Raw genomic sequence first — 22,410 nt, forward strand, 5'->3', positions numbered from 1 at the left:
GTTTGGTAGAATCCAGCAAAGATTGTATCACTCTAGCTTGGCTCCCCACTTTCTGCCATGGTGAGTGGCTGCAAACACAGGCCATTTCCTATGGGAAAAAGAAGTCCTTTCCCCACGGTCTGCAAATCAAATGCAAGGTGGCCTTTGGGGCTCTAAGGACTTGCAGGGTACTTCTTACTGGCAGCTTTAGATTTGGAGCAATCCAGCAAAGATTGCAAATTTCTTGCTGGGCACCACCCTATTGGCCAGGGCGAGAGGCCAGAAATGGAGGCCATTTTCCATGGGGAAAATGAAGTCATTGGCCCAGGGTCTGGGTATCAGATGAAAGGTGGCATCTGGGGCTCTAAGGACTTGCAGGGTCCTAGTTGCTGGCAGCTTTATGTTTGGAAGAATCCAGCACAGTTTGCAAATTTCTCGTTAGGCACTGCCCTGCCTGCCAGGCCAAATGGCCAGAAATGTAGGGCATATTCCATGGGAAAAATGTCCTTAACCCAGGGTCTCAGTAATATGTTCAAGGTGGCCTTTCAGGCTCTAAGGACTTTCAGGGTCCTAGTTGCTGGCAACTTTAGGTTTGGAAGAATCCAGCAAAGATTGTATCACTCTAGCTTGGCTCCCCACTTTCTGCCATGGTGAGTGGCTGCAAACACAGGCCATTTCCCATGGGAAAAAGAAGTCCTTTCCCCACGGTCTGCAAATCAAATGCAAGGTGGCCTTTGGGGCTCTAAGGACATGCAGGGTACTTCTTACTGGCAGCTTTCGATTTGGAGCAATCCAGCAAAGATTGCAAATTTCTTGCTGGGCACCACCCTATTGGCCAGGGCGAGAGGCCAGAAATGGAGGCCATTTTCCATGGGGAAAATGAAGTCATTGGCCCAGGGTCTGGGTATCAGATGAAAGGTGGCATCTGGGGCTCTAAGGACTTGCAGGGTCTTAGTTGCTGCCAGCTTTAGGTTTGGAGAAATCCAGCAGAATTTTCAAATTTCCTGCTTGGCACCCTACTTTCTGCCAGGGCAAGTTGCAGCACAGGGATACTATTTCTATGGGAAAAAGAAGTAATTTCCCCATCATGTGGGTATCAGCAGAGAGGTGAAATTTGGGGCTCTAAGGAGCTGCAGGCTCCTCGTTGCCAGCAGGTTTAGTTTTGGAGAAAATCAGCCAAGTTTGCAAATTTCAGACAGGGAATGAAGCAGATGGCCGGGGCGAGTGGCCCGAAACTGACCCCATTTTCCATGGGGAAAAAAGTCATGTCCCCAGGGTCTGGGTATAAGATGAAAGGTGGCATCTGGGGCTCTAAGGACTTTCAGGGTCCTAGTTGCTGCCAGCATTGGGTTTGGAGAAATCCAGCAAAGATTGCATCACTCTAGCTTGGCTCCCCACTTTCTGCCATGGTGAGTGGCTGCAAACACAGGCCATTTCCCATGGGAAAAAGAAGTCCTTTCCCCACGGTCTGCAAATCAAATGCAAGGTGGCCTTTGGGGCTCTAAGGACTTGCAGGGTCCTAGTTGCTGGCAGCTTTATGTTTGGAAGAATCCAGCACAGTTTGCAAATTTCTCGCTCGGCACAGCCTTCCTGCCAGGCCAAGTGGCCACAAATGAAGGGCATTTTCCATGGGAAAAATGTCCTTAACCCAGGGTCTCAGTAATATGTTCAAGGTGGCCTTTCAGGCTCTAAGGACTTTCAGGGTCCTAGTTGCTGGCAACTTTAGGTTTGGAAGAATCCAGCAAAGATTGTATCACTCTAGCTTGGCTCCCCACTTTCTGCCATGGTGAGTGGCTGCAAACACAGGCCATTTCCCATGGGAAAAAGAAGTCCTTTCCCCACGGTCTGCAAATCAAATGCAAGGTGGCCTTTGGGGCTCTAAGGACATGCAGGGTACTTCTTACTGGCAGCTTTCGATTTGGAGAAATCCAGCAAAGATTGCAAATTTCTTGCTGGGCACCACCCTATTGGCCAGGGCGAGAGGCCAGAAATGGAGGCCATTTTCCATGGGGAAAATGAAGTCATTGGCCCAGGGTCTGGGTATCAGATGAAAGGCGGCATCTGGGGCTCTAAGGACTTGCAGGGTCCTAGTTGCAGCCAACTTTAGGTTTGGAAGAATCCAGCAAAGATTGTATCACTCTAGCTTGGCTCCCCACTTTCTGCCATGGTGAGTGGCTGCAAACACAGGCCATTTCCCATGGGAAAAAGAAGTCCTTTCCCCACGGTCTGCAAATCAAATGCAAGGTGGCCTTTGGGGCTCTAAGGACATGCAGGGTACTTCTTACTGGCAGCTTTAGATTTGGAGCAATCCAGGAAAGATTGCAAATTTCTTGCTGGGCACCACCCTATTGGCCAGGGCGAGAGGCCAGAAATGGAGGCCATTTTCCATGGGGAAAATGAAGTCATTGGCCCAGGCTCTGGGTATCAGATGAAAGGTGGCCTTTGGGGCTCTAAGGACTTGCAGGGTCTTAGTTGCTGCCAGCTTTAGGTTTGGAGAAATCCATCAGAATTTTCAAATTTCCTGCTTGGCACCCTACTTTCTACCAGGGCATGTTGCAGCACAGAGATACTATTTCTATGGGAAAAAGAAGTAATTTCCCCATCATGTGGGTATCAGCAGAGAGGTGAAATTTGGGGCTCTAAGGAGCTGCAGGCTCCTCGTTGCCAGCAGGTTTAGTTTTGGAGAAAATCAGCCAAGTTTGCAAATTTCAGACAGGGATTGAAGCAGATGGCCGGGGCGAGTGGCCCCAAACTGACCCCATTTTCCATGGGGAAAAGAAGTCATGTCCCCAGGGTCTGGGTATAAGATGAAAGGTGGCATCTGGGGCTCTAAGGACTTGCAGGGTCCTAGTTGCTGCCAGCATTAGGTTTGGAGAAATCCAGCAAAGATTGCATCACTCTAGCTTGGCTCCCCACTTTCTGCCATGGTGAGTGGCTGCAAACACAGGCCATTTCCCATGGGAAAAAGAAGTCCTTTCCCCACGGTCTGCAAATCAAATGCAAGGTGGCCTTTGGGGCTCTAAGGACTTGCAGGGTCCTAGTTGCTGGCAGCTTTATGTTTGGAAGAATCCAGCACAGTTTGCAAATTTCTCGCTCGGCACAGCCTTCCTGCCAGGCCAAGTGGCCACAAATGAAGGGCATTTTCCATGGGAAAAATGTCCTTAACCAAGGGTCTCAGTAATATGTTCAAGGTGGCCTTTCAGGCTCTAAGGACTTTCAGGGTCCTAGTTGCTGGCAACTTTAGGTTTGGTAGAATCCAGCAAAGATTGTATCACTCTAGCTTGGCTCCCCACTTTCTGCCATGGTGAGTGGCTGCAAACACAGGCCATTTCCTATGGGAAAAAGAAGTCCTTTCCCCACGGTCTGCAAATCAAATGCAAGGTGGCCTTTGGGGCTCTAAGGACTTGCAGGGTACTTCTTACTGGCAGCTTTAGATTTGGAGCAATCCAGCAAAGATTGCAAATTTCTTGCTGGGCACCACCCTATTGGCCAGGGCGAGAGGCCAGAAATGGAGGCCATTTTCCATGGGGAAAATGAAGTCATTGGCCCAGGCTCTGGGTATCAGATGAAAGGTGGCATCTGGGGCTCTAAGGACTTGCAGGGTCCTAGTTGCTGGCAGCTTTATGTTTGGAAGAATCCAGCACAGTTTGCAAATTTCTCGTTAGGCACTGCCCTGCCTGCCAGGCCAAATGGCCAGAAATGTAGGGCATATTCCATGGGAAAAATGTCCTTAACCCAGGGTCTCAGTAATATGTTCAAGGTGGCCTTTCAGGCTCTAAGGACTTTCAGGGTCCTAGTTGCTGGCAACTTTAGGTTTGGAAGAATCCAGCAAAGATTGTATCACTCTAGCTTGGCTCCCCACTTTCTGCCATGGTGAGTGGCTGCAAACACAGGCCATTTCCCATGGGAAAAAGAAGTCCTTTCCCCACGGTCTGCAAATCAAATGCAAGGTGGCCTTTGGGGCTCTAAGGACATGCAGGGTACTTCTTACTGGCAGCTTTCGATTTGGAGAAATCCAGCAAAGATTGCAAATTTCTTGCTGGGCACCACCCTATTGGCCAGGGCGAGAGGCCAGAAATGGAGGCCATTTTCCATGGGGAAAATGAAGTCATTGGCCCAGGCTCTGGGTATCAGATGAAAGGTGGCATCTGGGGCTCTAAGGACTTGCAGGGTCTTAGTTGCTGCCAGCTTTAGGTTTGGAGAAATCCAGCAGAATTTTCAAATTTCCTGCTTGGCACCCTACTTTCTGCCAGGGCAAGTTGCAGCACAGGGATACTATTTCTATGGGAAAAAGAAGTAATTTCCCCATCATGTGGGTATCAGCAGAGAGGTGAAATTTGGGGCTCTAAGGAGCTGCAGGCTCCTCGTTGCCAGCAGGTTTAATTTTGGAGAAAATCAGCCAAGTTTGCAAATTTCAGACAGGGAATGAAGCAGATGGCCGGGGCGAGTGGCCCGAAACTGACCCCATTTTCCATGGGGAAAAAAGTCATGTCCCCAGGGTCTGGGTATAAGATGAAAGGTGGCATCTGGGGCTCTAAGGACTTTCAGGGTCCTAGTTGCTGCCAGCATTGGGTTTGGAGAAATCCAGCAAAGATTGCATCACTCTAGCTTGGCTCCCCACTTTCTGCCATGGTGAGTGGCTGCAAACACAGGCCATTTCCCATGGGAAAAAGAAGTCCTTTCCCCACGGTCTGCAAATCAAATGCAAGGTGGCCTTTGGGGCTCTAAGGACTTGCAGGGTCCTAGTTGCTGGCAGCTTTATGTTTGGAAGAATCCAGCACAGTTTGCAAATTTCTCGCTCGGCACAGCCTTCCTGCCAGGCCAAGTGGCCACAAATGAAGGGCATTTTCCATGGGAAAAATGTCCTTAACCAAGGGTCTCAGTAATATGTTCAAGGTGGCCTTTCAGGCTCTAAGGACTTTCAGGGTCCTAGTTGCTGGCAACTTTAGGTTTGGTAGAATCCAGCAAAGATTGTATCACTCTAGCTTGGCTCCCCACTTTCTGCCATGGTGAGTGGCTGCAAACACAGGCCATTTCCTATGGGAAAAAGAAGTCCTTTCCCCACGGTCTGCAAATCAAATGCAAGGTGGTCTTTGGGGCTCTAAGGACTTGCAGGGTACTTCTTACTGGCAGCTTTAGATTTGGAGCAATCCAGCAAAGATTGCAAATTTCCTGCTGGGCACCACCCTATTGGCCAGGGCGAGAGGCCAGAAATGGAGGCCATTTTCCATGGGGAAAATGAAGTCATTGGCCCAGGGTCTGGGTATCAGATGAAAGGTGGCATCTGGGGCTCTAAGGACTTGCAGGGTCCTAGTTGCTGGCAGCTTTATGTTTGGAAGAATCCAGCACAGTTTGCAAATTTCTCGTTAGGCACTGCCCTGCCTCCCAGGCCAAATGGCCAGAAATGTAGGGCATTTTCCATGGGAAAAATGTCCTTAACCCAGGGTCTCAGTAATATGTTCAAGGTGGCCTTTCAGGCTCTAAGGACTTTCAGGGTCCTAGTTGCTGGCAACTTTAGGTTTGGAAGAATCCAGCAAAGATTGTATCACTCTAGCTTGGCTCCCCACTTTCTGCCATGGTGAGTGGCTGCAAACACAGGCCATTTCCCAATGGAAAAAGAAGTCCTTTCCCCACGGTGTGCAAATCAAATGCAAGGTGGCCTTTGGGGCTCTAAGGACATGCAGGGTACTTCTTACTGGCAGCTTTCGATTTGGAGAAATCCAGCAAAGATTGCAAATTTCTTGCTGGGCACCACCCTATTGGCCAGGGCGAGAGGCCAGAAATGGAGGCCATTTTCCATGGGGAAAATGAAGTCATTGGCCCAGGGTCTGGGTATCAGATGAAAGGCGGCATCTGGGGCTCTAAGGACTTGCAGGGTCCTAGTTGCAGCCAACTTTAGGTTTGGAAGAATCCAGCAAAGATTGTATCACTCTAGCTTGGCTCCCCACTTTCTGCCATGGTGAGTGGCTGCAAACACAGGCCATTTCCCATGGGAAAAAGAAGTCCTTTCCCCACGGTCTGCAAATCAAATGCAAGGTGGCCTTTGGGGCTCTAAGGACATGCAGGGTACTTCTTACTGGCAGCTTTAGATTTGGAGCAATCCAGGAAAGATTGCAAATTTCTTGCTGGGCACCACCCTATTGGCCAGGGCGAGAGGCCAGAAATGGAGGCCATTTTCCATGGGGAAAATGAAGTCATTGGCCCAGGCTCTGGGTATCAGATGAAAGGTGGCCTTTGGGGCTCTAAGGACTTGCAGGGTCTTAGTTGCTGCCAGCTTTAGGTTTGGAGAAATCCATCAGAATTTTCAAATTTCCTGCTTGGCACCCTACTTTCTACCAGGGCATGTTGCAGCACAGAGATACTATTTCTATGGGAAAAAGAAGTAATTTCCCCATCATGTGGGTATCAGCAGAGAGGTGAAATTTGGGGCTCTAAGGAGCTGCAGGCTCCTCGTTGCCAGCAGGTTTAGTTTTGGAGAAAATCAGCCAAGTTTGCAAATTTCAGACAGGGATTGAAGCAGATGGCCGGGGCGAGTGGCCCCAAACTGACCCCATTTTCCATGGGGAAAAGAAGTCATGTCCCCAGGGTCTGGGTATAAGATGAAAGGTGGCATCTGGGGCTCTAAGGACTTGCAGGGTCCTAGTTGCTGCCAGCATTAGGTTTGGAGAAATCCAGCAAAGATTGCATCACTCTAGCTTGGCTCCCCACTTTCTGCCATGGTGAGTGGCTGCAAACACAGGCCATTTCCCATGGGAAAAAGAAGTCCTTTCCCCACGGTCTGCAAATCAAATGCAAGGTGGCCTTTGGGGCTCTAAGGACTTGCAGGGTCCTAGTTGCTGGCAGCTTTATGTTTGGAAGAATCCAGCACAGTTTGCAAATTTCTCGCTCGGCACAGCCTTCCTGCCAGGCCAAGTGGCCACAAATGAAGGGCATTTTCCATGGGAAAAATGTCCTTAACCAAGGGTCTCAGTAATATGTTCAAGGTGGCCTTTCAGGCTCTAAGGACTTTCAGGGTCCTAGTTGCTGGCAACTTTAGGTTTGGTAGAATCCAGCAAAGATTGTATCACTCTAGCTTGGCTCCCCACTTTCTGCCATGGTGAGTGGCTGCAAACACAGGCCATTTCCTATGGGAAAAAGAAGTCCTTTCCCCACGGTCTGCAAATCAAATGCAAGGTGGCCTTTGGGGCTCTAAGGACTTGCAGGGTACTTCTTACTGGCAGCTTTAGATTTGGAGCAATCCAGGAAAGATTGCAAATTTCTTGCTGGGCACCACCCTATTGGCCAGGGCGAGAGGCCAGAAATGGAGGCCATTTTCCATGGGGAAAATGAAGTCATTGGCCCAGGCTCTGGGTATCAGATGAAAGGTGGCATCTGGGGCTCTAAGGACTTGCAGGGTCCTAGTTGCTGGCAGCTTTATGTTTGGAAGAATCCAGCACAGTTTGCAAATTTCTCGTTAGGCACTGCCCTGCCTGCCAGGCCAAATGGCCAGAAATGTAGGGCATATTCCATGGGAAAAATGTCCTTAACCCAGGGTCTCAGTAATATGTTCAAGGTGGCCTTTCAGGCTCTAAGGACTTTCAGGGTCCTAGTTGCTGGCAACTTTAGGTTTGGAAGAATCCAGCAAAGATTGTATCACTCTAGCTTGGCTCCCCACTTTCTGCCATGGTGAGTGGCTGCAAACACAGGCCATTTCCCATGGGAAAAAGAAGTCCTTTCCCCACGGTCTGCAAATCAAATGCAAGGTGGCCTTTGGGGCTCTAAGGACATGCAGGGTACTTCTTACTGGCAGCTTTCGATTTGGAGCAATCCAGCAAAGATTGCAAATTTCTTGCTGGGCACCACCCTATTGGCCAGGGCGAGAGGCCAGAAATGGAGGCCATTTTCCATGGGGAAAATGAAGTCATTGGCCCAGGCTCTGGGTATCAGATGAAAGGTGGCATCTGGGGCTCTAAGGACTTGCAGGGTCTTAGTTGCTGCCAGCTTTAGGTTTGGAGAAATCCAGCAGAATTTTCAAATTTCCTGCTTGGCACCCTACTTTCTGCCAGGGCAAGTTGCAGCACAGGGATACTATTTCTATGGGAAAAAGAAGTAATTTCCCCATCATGTGGGTATCAGCAGAGAGGTGAAATTTGGGGCTCTAAGGAGCTGCAGGCTCCTCGTTGCCAGCAGGTTTAGTTTTGGAGAAAATCAGCCAAGTTTGCAAATTTCAGACAGGGAATGAAGCAGATGGCCGGGGCGAGTGGCCCGAAACTGACCCCATTTTCCATGGGGAAAAAAGTCATGTCCCCAGGGTCTGGGTATAAGATGAAAGGTGGCATCTGGGGCTCTAAGGACTTTCAGGGTCCTAGTTGCTGCCAGCATTGGGTTTGGAGAAATCCAGCAAAGATTGCATCACTCTAGCTTGGCTCCCCACTTTCTGCCATGGTGAGTGGCTGCAAACACAGGCCATTTCCCATGGGAAAAAGAAGTCCTTTCCCCACGGTCTGCAAATCAAATGCAAGGTGGCCTTTGGGGCTCTAAGGACTTGCAGGGTCCTAGTTGCTGGCAGCTTTATGTTTGGAAGAATCCAGCACAGTTTGCAAATTTCTCGCTCGGCACAGCCTTCCTGCCAGGCCAAGTGGCCACAAATGAAGGGCATTTTCCATGGGAAAAATGTCCTTAACCAAGGGTCTCAGTAATATGTTCAAGGTGGCCTTTCAGGCTCTAAGGACTTTCAGGGTCCTAGTTGCTGGCAACTTTAGGTTTGGTAGAATCCAGCAAAGATTGTATCACTCTAGCTTGGCTCCCCACTTTCTGCCATGGTGAGTGGCTGCAAACACAGGCCATTTCCTATGGGAAAAAGAAGTCCTTTCCCCACGGTCTGCAAATCAAATGCAAGGTGGCCTTTGGGGCTCTAAGGACTTGCAGGGTACTTCTTACTGGCAGCTTTAGATTTGGAGCAATCCAGCAAAGATTGCAAATTTCCTGCTGGGCACCACCCTATTGGCCAGGGCGAGAGGCCAGAAATGGAGGCCATTTTCCATGGGGAAAATGAAGTCATTGGCCCAGGGTCTGGGTATCAGATGAAAGGTGGCATCTGGGGCTCTAAGGACTTGCAGGGTCCTAGTTGCTGGCAGCTTTATGTTTGGAAGAATCCAGCACAGTTTGCAAATTTCTCGTTAGGCACTGCCCTGCCTCCCAGGCCAAATGGCCAGAAATGTAGGGCATTTTCCATGGGAAAAATGTCCTTAACCCAGGGTCTCAGTAATATGTTCAAGGTGGCCTTTCAGGCTCTAAGGACTTTCAGGGTCCTAGTTGCTGGCAACTTTAGGTTTGGAAGAATCCAGCAAAGATTGTATCACTCTAGCTTGGCTCCCCACTTTCTGCCATGGTGAGTGGCTGCAAACACAGGCCATTTCCCAATGGAAAAAGAAGTCCTTTCCCCACGGTGTGCAAATCAAATGCAAGGTGGCCTTTGGGGCTCTAAGGACATGCAGGGTACTTCTTACTGGCAGCTTTCGATTTGGAGAAATCCAGCAAAGATTGCAAATTTCTTGCTGGGCACCACCCTATTGGCCAGGGCGAGAGGCCAGAAATGGAGGCCATTTTCCATGGGGAAAATGAAGTCATTGGCCCAGGGTCTGGGTATCAGATGAAAGGCGGCATCTGGGGCTCTAAGGACTTGCAGGGTCCTAGTTGCAGCCAACTTTAGGTTTGGAAGAATCCAGCAAAGATTGTATCACTCTAGCTTGGCTCCCCACTTTCTGCCATGGTGAGTGGCTGCAAACACAGGCCATTTCCCATGGGAAAAAGAAGTCCTTTCCCCACGGTCTGCAAATCAAATGCAAGGTGGCCTTTGGGGCTCTAAGGACATGCAGGGTACTTCTTACTGGCAGCTTTAGATTTGGAGCAATCCAGGAAAGATTGCAAATTTCTTGCTGGGCACCACCCTATTGGCCAGGGCGAGAGGCCAGAAATGGAGGCCATTTTCCATGGGGAAAATGAAGTCATTGGCCCAGGCTCTGGGTATCAGATGAAAGGTGGCCTTTGGGGCTCTAAGGACTTGCAGGGTCTTAGTTGCTGCCAGCTTTAGGTTTGGAGAAATCCATCAGAATTTTCAAATTTCCTGCTTGGCACCCTACTTTCTACCAGGGCATGTTGCAGCACAGAGATACTATTTCTATGGGAAAAAGAAGTAATTTCCCCATCATGTGGGTATCAGCAGAGAGGTGAAATTTGGGGCTCTAAGGAGCTGCAGGCTCCTCGTTGCCAGCAGGTTTAGTTTTGGAGAAAATCAGCCAAGTTTGCAAATTTCAGACAGGGATTGAAGCAGATGGCCGGGGCGAGTGGCCCCAAACTGACCCCATTTTCCATGGGGAAAAGAAGTCATGTCCCCAGGGTCTGGGTATAAGATGAAAGGTGGCATCTGGGGCTCTAAGGACTTGCAGGGTCCTAGTTGCTGCCAGCATTAGGTTTGGAGAAATCCAGCAAAGATTGCATCACTCTAGCTTGGCTCCCCACTTTCTGCCATGGTGAGTGGCTGCAAACACAGGCCATTTCCCATGGGAAAAAGAAGTCCTTTCCCCACGGTCTGCAAATCAAATGCAAGGTGGCCTTTGGGGCTCTAAGGACTTGCAGGGTCCTAGTTGCTGGCAGCTTTATGTTTGGAAGAATCCAGCACAGTTTGCAAATTTCTCGCTCGGCACAGCCTTCCTGCCAGGCCAAGTGGCCACAAATGAAGGGCATTTTCCATGGGAAAAATGTCCTTAACCCAGGGTCTCAGTAATATGTTCAAGGTGGCCTTTCAGGCTCTAAGGACTTTCAGGGTCCTAGTTGCTGGCAACTTTAGGTTTGGTAGAATCCAGCAAAGATTGTATCACTCTAGCTTGGCTCCCCACTTTCTGCCATGGTGAGTGGCTGCAAACACAGGCCATTTCCTATGGGAAAAAGAAGTCCTTTCCCCACGGTCTGCAAATCAAATGCAAGGTGGCCTTTGGGGCTCTAAGGACTTGCAGGGTACTTCTTACTGGCAGCTTTAGATTTGGAGCAATCCAGCAAAGATTGCAAATTTCTTGCTGGGCACCACCCTATTGGCCAGGGCGAGAGGCCAGAAATGGAGGCCATTTTCCATGGGGAAAATGAAGTCATTGGCCCAGGCTCTGGGTATCAGATGAAAGGTGGCATCTGGGGCTCTAAGGACTTGCAGGGTCCTAGTTGCTGGCAGCTTTATGTTTGGAAGAATCCAGCACAGTTTGCAAATTTCTCGTTAGGCACTGCCCTGCCTGCCAGGCCAAATGGCCAGAAATGTAGGGCATATTCCATGGGAAAAATGTCCTTAACCCAGGGTCTCAGTAATATGTTCAAGGTGGCCTTTCAGGCTCTAAGGACTTTCAGGGTCCTAGTTGCTGGCAACTTTAGGTTTGGAAGAATCCAGCAAAGATTGTATCACTCTAGCTTGGCTCCCCACTTTCTGCCATGGTGAGTGGCTGCAAACACAGGCCATTTCCCATGGGAAAAAGAAGTCCTTTCCCCACGGTCTGCAAATCAAATGCAAGGTGGCCTTTGGGGCTCTAAGGACATGCAGGGTACTTCTTACTGGCAGCTTTCGATTTGGAGAAATCCAGCAAAGATTGCAAATTTCTTGCTGGGCACCACCCTATTGGCCAGGGCGAGAGGCCAGAAATGGAGGCCATTTTCCATGGGGAAAATGAAGTCATTGGCCCAGGCTCTGGGTATCAGATGAAAGGTGGCATCTGGGGCTCTAAGGACTTGCAGGGTCTTAGTTGCTGCCAGCTTTAGGTTTGGAGAAATCCAGCAGAATTTTCAAATTTCCTGCTTGGCACCCTACTTTCTGCCAGGGCAAGTTGCAGCACAGGGATACTATTTCTATGGGAAAAAGAAGTAATTTCCCCATCATGTGGGTATCAGCAGAGAGGTGAAATTTGGGGCTCTAAGGAGCTGCAGGCTCCTCGTTGCCAGCAGGTTTAGTTTTGGAGAAAATCAGCCAAGTTTGCAAATTTCAGACAGGGAATGAAGCAGATGGCCGGGGCGAGTGGCCCGAAACTGACCCCATTTTCCATGGGGAAAAAAGTCATGTCCCCAGGGTCTGGGTATAAGATGAAAGGTGGCATCTGGGGCTCTAAGGACTTTCAGGGTCCTAGTTGCTGCCAGCATTGGGTTTGGAGAAATCCAGCAAAGATTGCATCACTCTAGCTTGGCTCCCCACTTTCTGCCATGGTGAGTGGCTGCAAACACAGGCCATTTCCCATGGGAAAAAGAAGTCCTTTCCCCACGGTCTGCAAATCAAATGCAAGGTGGCCTTTGGGGCTCTAAGGACTTGCAGGGTCCTAGTTGCTGGCAGCTTTATGTTTGGAAGAATCCAGCACAGTTTGCAAATTTCTCGCTCGGCACAGCCTTCCTGCCAGGCCAAGTGGCCACAAATGAAGGGCATTTTCCATGGGAAAAATGTCCTTAACCAAGGGTCTCAGTAATATGTTCAAGGTGGCCTTTCAGGCTCTAAGGACTTTCAGGGTCCTAGTTGCTGGCAACTTTAGGTTTGGTAGAATCCAGCAAAGATTGTATCACTCTAGCTTGGCTCCCCACTTTCTGCCATGGTGAGTGGCTGCAAACACAGGCCATTTCCTATGGGAAAAAGAAGTCCTTTCCCCACGGTCTGCAAATCAAATGCAAGGTGGCCTTTGGGGCTCTAAGGACTTGCAGGGTACTTCTTACTGGCAGCTTTAGATTTGGAGCAATCCAGCAAAGATTGCAAATTTCCTGCTGGGCACCACCCTATTGGCCAGGGCGAGAGGCCAGAAATGGAGGCCATTTTCCATGGGGAAAATGAAGTCATTGGCCCAGGGTCTGGGTATCAGATGAAAGGTGGCATCTGGGGCTCTAAGGACTTGCAGGGTCCTAGTTGCTGGCAGCTTTATGTTTGGAAGAATCCAGCACAGTTTGCAAATTTCTCGTTAGGCACTGCCCTGCCTCCCAGGCCAAATGGCCAGAAATGTAGGGCATTTTCCATGGGAAAAATGTCCTTAACCCAGGGTCTCAGTAATATGTTCAAGGTGGCCTTTCAGGCTCTAAGGACTTTCAGGGTCCTAGTTGCTGGCAACTTTAGGTTTGGAAGAATCCAGCAAAGATTGTATCACTCTAGCTTGGCTCCCCACTTTCTGCCATGGTGAGTGGCTGCAAACACAGGCCATTTCCCAATGGAAAAAGAAGTCCTTTCCCCACGGTGTGCAAATCAAATGCAAGGTGGCCTTTGGGGCTCTAAGGACATGCAGGGTACTTCTTACTGGCAGCTTTCGATTTGGAGAAATCCAGCAAAGATTGCAAATTTCTTGCTGGGCACCACCCTATTGGCCAGGGCGAGAGGCCAGAAATGGAGGCCATTTTCCATGGGGAAAATGAAGTCATTGGCCCAGGGTCTGGGTATCAGATGAAAGGCGGCATCTGGGGCTCTAAGGACTTGCAGGGTCCTAGTTGCAGCCAACTTTAGGTTTGGAAGAATCCAGCAAAGATTGTATCACTCTAGCTTGGCTCCCCACTTTCTGCCATGGTGAGTGGCTGCAAACACAGGCCATTTCCCATGGGAAAAAGAAGTCCTTTCCCCACGGTCTGCAAATCAAATGCAAGGTGGCCTTTGGGGCTCTAAGGACATGCAGGGTACTTCTTACTGGCAGCTTTAGATTTGGAGCAATCCAGGAAAGATTGCAAATTTCTTGCTGGGCACCACCCTATTGGCCAGGGCGAGAGGCCAGAAATGGAGGCCATTTTCCATGGGGAAAATGAAGTCATTGGCCCAGGCTCTGGGTATCAGATGAAAGGTGGCCTTTGGGGCTCTAAGGACTTGCAGGGTCTTAGTTGCTGCCAGCTTTAGGTTTGGAGAAATCCATCAGAATTTTCAAATTTCCTGCTTGGCACCCTACTTTCTACCAGGGCATGTTGCAGCACAGAGATACTATTTCTATGGGAAAAAGAAGTAATTTCCCCATCATGTGGGTATCAGCAGAGAGGTGAAATTTGGGGCTCTAAGGAGCTGCAGGCTCCTCGTTGCCAGCAGGTTTAGTTTTGGAGAAAATCAGCCAAGTTTGCAAATTTCAGACAGGGATTGAAGCAGATGGCCGGGGCGAGTGGCCCCAAACTGACCCCATTTTCCATGGGGAAAAGAAGTCATGTCCCCAGGGTCTGGGTATAAGATGAAAGGTGGCATCTGGGGCTCTAAGGACTTGCAGGGTCCTAGTTGCTGCCAGCATTAGGTTTGGAGAAATCCAGCAAAGATTGCATCACTCAAGCTTGGCTCCCCACTTTCTGCCATGGTGAGTGGCTGCAAACACAGGCCATTTCCCATGGGAAAAAGAAGTCCTTTCCCCACGGTCTGCAAATCAAATGCAAGGTGGCCTTTGGGGCTCTAAGGACTTGCAGGGTCCTAGTTGCTGGCAGCTTTATGTTTGGAAGAATCCAGCACAGTTTGCAAATTTCTCGCTCGGCACAGCCTTCCTGCCAGGCCAAGTGGCCACAAATGAACGGCATTTTCCATGGGAAAAATGTCCTTAACCAAGGGTCTCAGTAATATGTTCAAGGTGGCCTTTCAGGCTCTAAGGACTTTCAGGGTCCTAGTTGCTGGCAACTTTAGGTTTGGTAGAATCCAGCAAAGATTGTATCACTCTAGCTTGGCTCCCCACTTTCTGCCATGGTGAGTGGCTGCAAACACAGGCCATTTCCCATGGGAAAAAGAAGTCCTTTCCCCACGGTCTTCAAATGAAATGCACGGTGGCCTTTGGAGCTCTAAGGACTTGCAGGGTACTTCTTACTGGCAGCTTTAGATTTGGAGCAATCCAGCAAAGATTGCAAATTTCTTGCTGGGCACCACCCTATTGGCCAGGGCGAGAGGCCAGAAATGGAGGCCATTTTCCATGGGGAAAATGAAGTCATTGGCCCAGGCTCTGGGTATCAGATGAAAGGTGGCATCTGGGGCTCTAAGGACTTGCAGGGTCCTAGTTGCTGGCAGCTTTATGTTTGGAAGAATCCAGCACAGTCTGCAAATTTCTCGTTAGGCACTGCCCTGCCTGCCAGGCCAAATGGCCAGAAATGTAGGGCATATTCCATGGGAAAAATGTCCTTAACCCTGGGTCTCAGTAATATGTTCAAGGTGGCCTTTCAGGCTCTAAGGACTTTCAGGGTCCTAGTTGCTGGCAACTTTAGGTTTGGAAGAATCCAGCAAAGATTGTATCACTCTAGCTTGGCTCCCCACTTTCTGCCATGGTGAGTGGCTGCAAACACAGGCCATTTCCCATGGGAAAAAGAAGTCCTTTCCCCACGGTCTGCAAATCAAATGCAAGGTGGCCTTTGGGGCTCTAAGGACATGCAGGGTACTTCTTACTGGCAGCTTTCGATTTGGAGAAATCCAGCAAAGATTGCAAATTTCTTGCTGGGCACCACCCTATTGGCCAGGGCGAGAGGCCAGAAATGGAGGCCATTTTCCATGGGGAAAATGAAGTCATTGGCCCAGGCTCTGGGTATCAGATGAAAGGTGGCATCTGGGGCTCTAAGGACTTGCAGGGTCTTAGTTGCTGCCAGCTTTAGGTTTGGAGAAATCCAGCAGAATTTTCAAATTTCCTGCTTGGCACCCTACTTTCTGCCAGGGCAAGTTGCAGCACAGGGATACTATTTCTATGGGAAAAAGAAGTAATTTCCCCATCATGTGGGTATCAGCAGAGAGGTGAAATTTGGGGCTCTAAGGAGCTGCAGGCTCCTCGTTGCCAGCAGGTTTAGTTTTGGAGAAAATCAGCCAAGTTTGTAAATTTCAGACAGGGAATGAAGCCGATGGCCGGGGCGAGTGGCCCGAAACTGACCCCATTTTCCATGGGGAAAAAAGTCATGTCCCCAGGGTCTGGGTATAAGATGAAAGGTGGCATCTGGGGCTCTAAGGACTTTCAGGGTCCTAGTTGCTGCCAGCATTGGGTTTGGAGAAATCCAGCAAAGATTGCATCACTCTAGCTTGGCTCCCCACTTTCTGCCATGGTGAGTGGCTGCAAACACAAGCCATTTCCCATGGGAAAAAGAAGTCCTTTCCCCACGGTCTGCAAATCAAATGCAAGGTGGCCTTTGGGGCTCTAAGGACTTGCAGGGTCCTAGTTGCTGGCAGCTTTATGTTTGGAAGAATCCAGCACAGTTTGCAAATTTCTCGCTCGGCACAGCCTTCCTGCCAGGCCAAGTGGCCACAAATGAAGGGCATTTTCCATGGGAAAAATGTCCTTAACCAAGGGTCTCAGTAATATGTTCAAGGTGGCCTTTCAGGCTCTAAGGACTTTCAGGGTCCTAGTTGCTGGCAACTTTAGGTTTGGTAGAATCCAGCAAAGATTGTATCACTCTAGCTTGGCTCCCCACTTTCTGCCATGGTGAGTGGCTGCAAACACAGGCCATTTCCTATGGGAAAAAGAAGTCCTTTCCCCACGGTCTGCAAATCAAATGCAAGGTGGCCTTTGGGGCTCTAAGGACTTGCAGGGTACTTCTTACTGGCAGCTTTAGATTTGGAGCAATCCAGCAAAGATTGCAAATTTCCTGCTGGGCACCACCCTATTGGCCAGGGCGAGAGGCCAGAAATGGAGGCCATTTTCCATGGGGAAAATGAAGTCATTGGCCCAGGCTCTGGGTATCAGATGAAAGGTGGCATCTTGGGCTCTAAGGACTTGCAGGGTCCTAGTTGCTGGCAGCTTTATGTTTGGAAGAATCCAGCACAGTTTGCAAATTTCTCGTTAGGCACTGCCCTGCCTCCCAGGCCAAATGGCCAGAAATGTAGGGCATTTTCCATGGGAAAAATGTCCTTAACCCAGGGTCTCAGTAATATGTTCAAGGTGGCCTTTCAGGCTCTAAGGACTTTCAGGGTCCTAGTTGCTGGCAACTTTAGGTTTGGAAGAATCCAGCAAAGATTGTATCACTCTAGCTTGGCTCCCCACTTTCTGCCATGGTGAGTGGCTGCAAACACAGGCCATTTCCCATGGGAAAAAGAAGTCCTTTCCCCACGGTCTGCAAATCAAATGCAAGGTGGCCTTTGGGGCTCTAAGGACATGCAGGGTACTTCTTACTGGCAGCTTTAGATTTGGAGCAATCCAGGAAAGATTGCAAATTTCTTGCTGGGCACCACCCTATTGGCCAGGGCGAGAGGCCAGAAATGGAGGCCATTTTCCATGGGGAAAATGAAGTCATTGGCCCAGGGTCTGGGTATCAGATGAAAGGCGGCATCTGGGGCTCTAAGGACTTGCAGGGTCCTAGTTGCAGCCAACTTTAGGTTTGGAAGAATCCAGCAAAGATTGTATCACTCTAGCTTGGCTCCCCACTTTCTGCCATGGTGAGTGGCTGCAAACACAGGCCATTTCCCATGGGAAAAAGAAGTCCTTTCCCCACGGTCTTCAAATGAAATGCACGGTGGCCTTTGGAGCTCTAAGGACTTGCAGGGTACTTCTTACTGGCAGCTTTAGATTTGGAGCAATCCAGCAAAGATTGCAAATTTCTTGCTGGGCACCACCCTATTGGCCAGGGCGAGAGGAAAGAAATGGAGGCCATTCTCCATGGGGAAAATGAAGTCATTGGCCCAGGCTCTGGGTATCAGATGAAAGGTGGCATCTGGGGCTCTAAGGACTTGCAGGGTCTTAGTTGCTGCCAGCTTTAGGTTTGGAGAAATCCAGCAGAATTTTCAAATTTCCTGCTTGGCACCCTACTTTCTGCCAGGGCAAGTTGCAGCACAGGGATACTATTTCTATGGGAAAAAGAAGTAATTTCCCCATCATGTGGGTATCAGCAGAGAGGTGAAATTTGGGGCTCTAAGGAGCTGCAGGCTCCTCGTTGCCAGCAGGTTTAGTTTTGGAGAAAATCAGCCAAGTTTGCAAATTTCAGACAGGGAATGAAGCAGATGGCCGGGGCGAGTGGCCCGAAACTGACCCCATTTTCCATGGGGAAAAAAGTCATGTCCCCAGGGTCTGGGTATAAGATGAAAGGTGGCATCTGGGGCTCTAAGGACTTGCAGGGTCCTAGTTGCTGCCAGCATTGGGTTTGGAGAAATCCAGCAAAGATTGCATCACTCTAGCTTGGCTCCCCACTTTCTGCCATGGTGAGTGGCTGCAAACACAGGCCATTTCCCATGGGAAAAAGAAGTCCTTTCCCCACAGTCTGCAAATCAAATGCAAGGTGGCCTTTGGGGCTCTAAGGACTTGCAGGGTCCTAGTTGCTGGCAGCTTTATGTTTGGAAGAATCCAGCACAGTTTGCAAATTTCTCGCTCGGCACAGCCTTCCTGCCAGGCCAAGTGGCCACAAATGAAGGGCATTTTCCATGGGAAAAATGTCCTTAACCAAGGGTCTCAGTAATATGTTCAAGGTGGCCTTTCAGGCTCTAAGGACTTTCAGGGTCCTAGTTGCTGGCAACTTTAGGTTTGGTAGAATCCAGCAAAGATTGTATCACTCTAGCTTGGCTCCCCACTTTCTGCCATGGTGAGTGGCTGCAAACACAGGCCATTTCCTATGGGAAAAAGAAGTCCTTTCCCCACGGTCTGCAAATCAAATGCAAGGTGGCCTTTGGGGCTCTAAGGACTTGCAGGGTACTTCTTACTGGCAGCTTTAGATTTGGAGAAATCCAGCAAAGATTGCAAATTTCTTGCTGGGCACCACCCTATTGGCCAGGGCGAGAGGCCAGAAATGGAGGCCATTTTCCATGGGGAAAATGAAGTCATTGGCCCAGGGTCTGGGTATCAGATGAAAGGTGGCCTTTGGGGCTCTAAGGACTTGCAGGGTCCTAGTTGCTGCCAGCTTTAGGTTTGGAGAAATCCAGCAGAATTTTCAAATTTCCTGCTTGGCACCCTACTTTCTGCCAGGGCAAGTTGCAGCACAGGGATACTATTTCTATGGGAAAAAGAAGTAATTTCCCCATCATGTGGGTATCAGCAGAGAGGTGAAATTTGGGGCTCTAAGGAGCTGCAGGCTCCTCGTTGCCAGCAGGTTTAGTTTTGGAGAAAATCAGCCAAGTTTGCAAATTTCAGACAGGGATTGAAGCAGATGGCCGGGGCGAGTGGCCCCAAACTGACCCCATTTTCCATGGGGAAAAGAAGTCATGTCCCCAGGGTCTGGGTATAAGATGAAAGGTGGCATCTGGGGCTCTAAGGACTTGCAGGGTCCTAGTTGCTGCCAGCATTAGGTTTGGAGAAATCCAGCAAAGATTGCATCACTCTAGCTTGGCTCCCCACTTTCTGCCATGGTGAGTGGCTGCAAACACAGGCCATTTCCCATGGGAAAAAGAAGTCCTTTCCCCACGGTCTTCAAATGAAATGCACGGTGGCCTTTGGAGCTCTAAGGACTTGCAGGGTACTTCTTACTGGCAGCTTTAGATTTGGAGCAATCCAGCAAAGATTGCAAATTTCTTGCTGGGCACCACCCTATTGGCCAGGGCGAGAGGCCAGAAATGGAGGCCATTTTCCATGGGGAAAATGAAGTCATTGGCCCAGGCTCTGGGTATCAGATGAAAGGTGGCATCTGGGGCTCTAAGGACTTGCAGGGTCCTAGTTGCTGGCAGCTTTATGTTTGGAAGAATCCAGCACAGTCTGCAAATTTCTCGTTAGGCACTGCCCTGCCTGCCAGGCCAAATGGCCAGAAATGTAGGGCATATTCCATGGGAAAAATGTCCTTAACCCAGGGTCTCAGTAATATGTTCAAGGTGGCCTTTCAGGCTCTAAGGACTTTCAGGCTCCTAGTTGCTGGCAACTTTAGGTTTGGAAGAATCCAGCAAAGATTGTATCACTCTAGCTTGGCTCCCCACTTTCTGCCATGGTGAGTGGCTGCAAACACAGGCCATTTCCCATGGGAAAAAGAAGTCCTTTCCCCACGGTCTGCAAATCAAATGCAAGGTGGCCTTTGGGGCTCTAAGGACATGCAGGGTACTTCTTACTGGCAGCTTTCGATTTGGAGAAATCCAGGAAAGATTGCAAATTTCTTGCTGGGCACCACCCTATTGGCCAGGGCGAGAGGCCAGAAATGGAGGCCATTTTCCATGGGGAAAATGAAGTCATTGGCCCAGGGTCTGGGTATCAGATGAAAGGTGGCATCTGGGGCTCTAAGGACTTGCAGGGTCTTAGTTGCTGCCAGCTTTAGGTTTGGAGAAATCCAGCAGAATTTTCAAATTTCCTGCTTGGCACCCTACTTTCTGCCAGGGCAAGTTGCAGCACAGGGATACTATTTCTATGGGAAAAAGAAGTAATTTCCCCATCATGTGGGTATCAGCAGAGAGGTGAAATTTGGGGCTCTAAGGAGCTGCAGGCTCCTCGTTGCCAGCAGGTTTAGTTTTGGAGAAAATCAGCCAAGTTTGCAAATTTCAGACAGGGATTGAAGCAGATGGCCGGGGCGAGTGGCCCCAAACTGACCCCATTTTCCATGGGGAAAAGAAGTCATGTCCCCAGGGTCTGGGTATAAGATGAAAGGTGGCATCTGGGGCTCTAAGTACTTGCAGGGTCCTAGTTGCTGCCAGCATTGGGTTTGGAGAAATCCAGCAAAGATTGCATCACTCTAGCTTGGCTCCCCACTTTCTGCCATGGTGAGTGGCTGCAAACACAGGCCATTTCCCATGGGAAAAAGAAGTCCTTTCCCCACGGTCTGCAAATCAAATGCAAGGTGGCCTTTGGGGCTCTAAGGACTTGCAGGGTCCTAGTTGCTGGCAGCTTTATGTTTGGAAGAATCCAGCACAGTTTGCAAATTTCTCGCTCGGCACAGCCTTCCTGCCAGGCCAAGTGGCCACAAATGAAGGGCATTTTCCATGGGAAAAATGTCCTTAACCAAGGGTCTCAGTAATATGTTCAAGGTGGCCTTTCAGGCTCTAAGGACTTTCAGGGTCCTAGTTGCTGGCAACTTTAGGTTTGGTAGAATCCAGCAAAGATTGTATCACTCTAGCTTGGCTCCCCACTTTCTGCCATGGTGAGTGGCTGCAAACACAGGCCATTTCCCATGGGAAAAAGAAGTCCTTTCCCCACGGTCTGCAAATCAAATGCAAGGTGGCCTTTGGGGCTCTAAGGACTTGCAGGGTACTTCTTACTGGCAGCTTTAGATTTGGAGCAATCCAGCAAAGATTGCAAATTTCCTGCTGGGCACCACCCTATTGGCCAGGGCGAGAGGCCAGAAATGGAGGCCATTTTCCATGGGGAAAATGAAGTCATTGGCCCAGGCTCTGGGTATCAGATGAAAGGTGGCATCTTGGGCTCTAAGGACTTGCAGGGTCCTAGTTGCTGGCAGCTTTATGTTTGGAAGAATCCAGCACAGTTTGCAAATTTCTCGTTAGGCACTGCCCTGCCTCCCAGGCCAAATGGCCAGAAATGTAGGGCATTTTCCATGGGAAAAATGTCCTTAACCCAGGGTCTCAGTAATATGTTCAAGGTGGCCTTTCAGGCTCTAAGGACTTTCAGGGTCCTAGTTGCTGGCAACTTTAGGTTTGGAAGAATCCAGCAAAGATTGTATCACTCTAGCTTGGCTCCCCACTTTCTGCCATGGTGAGTGGCTGCAAACACAGGCCATTTCCCATGGGAAAAAGAAGTCCTTTCCCCACGGTCTGCAAATCAAATGCAAGGTGGCCTTTGGGGCTCTAAGGACATGCAGGGTACTTCTTACTGGCAGCTTTAGATTTGGAGCAATCCAGGAAAGATTGCAAATTTCTTGCTGGGCACCACCCTATTGGCCAGGGCGAGAGGCCAGAAATGGAGGCCATTTTCCATGGGGAAAATGAAGTCATTGGCCCAGGGTCTGGGTATCAGATGAAAGGCGGCATCTGGGGCTCTAAGGACTTGCAGGGTCCTAGTTGCAGCCAACTTTAGGTTTGGAAGAATCCAGCAAAGATTGTATCACTCTAGCTTGGCTCCCCACTTTCTGCCATGGTGAGTGGCTGCAAACACAGGCCATTTCCCATGGGAAAAAGAAGTCCTTTCCCCACGGTCTGCAAATCAAATGCAAGGTGGCCTTTGGGGCTCTAAGGACATGCAGGGTACTTCTTACTGGCAGCTTTCGATTTGGAGAAATCTAGCAAAGATTGCAAATTTCTTGCTGGGCACCACCCTATTGGCCAGGGCGAGAGGCCAGAAATGGAGGCCATTTTCCATGGGGAAAATGAAGTCATTGGCCCAGGCTCTGGGTATCAGATGAAAGGTGGCATCTGGGGCTCTAAGGACTTGCAGGGTCTTAGTTGCTGCCAGCTTTAGGTTTGGAGAAATCCAGCAGAATTTTCAAATTTCCTGCTTGGCACCCTACTTTCTGCCAGGGCAAGTTGCAGCACAGGGATACTATTTCTATGGGAAAAAGAAGTAATTTCCCCATCATGTGGGTATCAGCAGAGAGGTGAAATTTGGGGCTCTAAGGAGCTGCAGGCTCCTCGTTGCCAGCAGGTTTAGTTTTGGAGAAAATCAGCCAAGTTTGCAAATTTCA

The sequence above is a fragment of the Agelaius phoeniceus genome, chromosome 33, assembly GCF_051311805.1.
Source record: "Agelaius phoeniceus isolate bAgePho1 chromosome 33, bAgePho1.hap1, whole genome shotgun sequence".
NCBI lineage: Eukaryota > Metazoa > Chordata > Aves > Passeriformes > Icteridae > Agelaius > Agelaius phoeniceus.